Source organism: Acartia tonsa, chromosome 5 (assembly GCF_053477335.1).
Source record: "Acartia tonsa isolate MP-2025a chromosome 5, ASM5347733v1, whole genome shotgun sequence".
Classification (NCBI taxonomy): Eukaryota; Metazoa; Arthropoda; class Copepoda; order Calanoida; family Acartiidae; genus Acartia; species Acartia tonsa.
The window spans coordinates 50847705-50849775 of record NC_137264.1 but is presented as its reverse complement, the minus strand read 5'-3'; the positions used below and the strand labels follow the sequence as shown (position 1 = coordinate 50849775).

Here is a 2071-nt window from a genome sequence, read left to right as displayed (position 1 = left end):
ATATGATTTCTGCGGATTTTCTAATTTACATAGGCGTTTTCTATGTATACTCCTCTTTCCAAAAATACCTCACTTGTCAAGATTGGATAAAAAAATCTTTTTGGTCGAGATTCTATAACTGTGCCTGGGTGTAATTAAGGACCATACTCTTACCTACAAAAAATAGCAATAAACCTGCCATAACACAAAACAAAAAAAACTCTTGCAACTGTGAATCTATGGATTATGGGGTTTCAGAGAAAATGTATTGATCATATCCTATTAAACTACAATTAATTATATTTTTTTTGACTATAGAAGCATAAAAATATAAACTAACAAAATTTATTTAAAATAAAAACAACTAAACTACATGTGTAATATTTTTGTGTATTATATTAACTTCTTGTAAAATCCATTTGTCTGGGGTATTCTTTCTTATGGCAGCCAACAAGGGGTGAATCTTCTCACTATAATTATCTAAAAATTAAAAAAAAAATACACCACAGAACAGATTCTACTCAGGGAGGAAGGGGACATTATGCTGTTTATTACATTAGTCCCCAAAGTTTTACAATAACGTCATCTTATTTGTTTGCTTACCAACTTTGGGGACTTTCGTTGAATTTTGATAGGTTGGTTTATTAAGTTAAGTGTCCAAACGTTTTAACCTCTAATTGTTATCTACAGAAAGGGGTAATTTTGAGTATCATCATTGAGGATGTACTTTAATTTATTAGCCATTGTTTTATCCCTTTAGATCTCTGGATTCTGCTTCATTTCAACCAGATTCAATATATTTATAGAAAAAATGGATCTACTGCAGTTCACGGTAAAATATTGCTGGTAAGCAATATTTACAAAAATCTATGAATTTTAAAGGTATCTAGCTGCCAAACGGCTGAACGTATAGATCATACCCGCACACCATTTTAAGTGGCATAATAAAGCCTACAAATAATCTGGAATAGCCAAGATCCAATTATGCACAGGGAAAGCTTCACTGAAGAAAAAACGCTTAAAATAGGTCTTTTTCGCGCATTTCTCTGCACTGCGAGATAATTATGCATTATTTATTTATTGCTATTCCAGATTATTTGTAGGCGTTCTTATGCCACTTAAAACAGTGTGCGGGCATGATCTGTACGTTCAGCCGTTTGGCAGCTGGCAGCCTTTAAAATTCATAGATTTTTGGAAATATTGCTTACCAGCAATATTTTACCGTGAACTGCAGTAGATCCGAAAAAATTATACGCTAGCCTCATTCTTCCATTTGGAAGAATAATTTTTTTCTTTCTTACCAAGCGAATCAAAATTAAACTTGAAAAAGCGCTGCAGTTTTTATCATTTACTTCTTCAGAAGACAATACTAAAAGATGTACCCAAATAACCTAACCTAACACGATAAACTACCTAGAGGTTTCTATGGTAGGCTTAAATCTTTGAGGGAAACCGCCTTATATTATTGTTACCTGCCAGCATAGTTTCCCCTCCAGCCAGAACCGCCGCCCAGAAACCAAAGCTGCCATAATCATAGATGGTATGATTCATTTGGGTTAATAAGATAAAATCCTAGGGTAATCAAAATTCAAAATATATTTTTTTTTGAAAAAAGCGAAGCATTTATTGATTTGCTTAGCTTTTACTGTGTCTGTTTTTATGTATGTATTGCAATTTAGCATGTTTTATATTGCAAGCATCTGTTACCTATCAATTACCTCATAAAAAGTGTACGCAAAAAATGAGCTGTGTGACGCCATAAAAGGGAGAGGTAAGAGGAGAAGTGGGAAAGGAAACCCCTTAATAAAGAGATGGATCGATTGACGTCATACGGCTCATTTTTTCGGACGTTTTGTAGAGTCTCTCACATGGGAGAGCCTGCTGTCCATGACACTCAAATGTCAGGTCCAACAACCTAGGGTAACTAGGGGGATAATAAATATCTCCTTTTCTGTACAAACAGCAGGGGTATTTGGTTAAGTAGCGCCCACCTGGCAGCTCTTTGATTGCCTGACCTTTGTCTGGAAGCCCTGTTTTGGGTCAAGGCATTTCCCCCTACTTTAACTATTAATGTCGCGAATCTGACAGAGTA

General features: G+C 35.0%; 1 long non-coding RNA gene across 1 annotated transcript; it reads right to left on the bottom strand.

Annotated features, from left to right (window-relative positions):
* Positions 1 to 310: 310 nt before the first annotated feature.
* LOC145320376 (uncharacterized) lies at positions 311 to 1553 on the bottom strand. Its single transcript, XR_013880177.1, has 2 exons — positions 1452 to 1553; positions 311 to 459 (listed from the first exon to the last, which is right to left on the bottom strand). It is a non-coding gene; the product is annotated as an uncharacterized LOC145320376 (long non-coding RNA).
* Between the last annotated feature and the right edge of the window lie 518 nt (positions 1554 to 2071).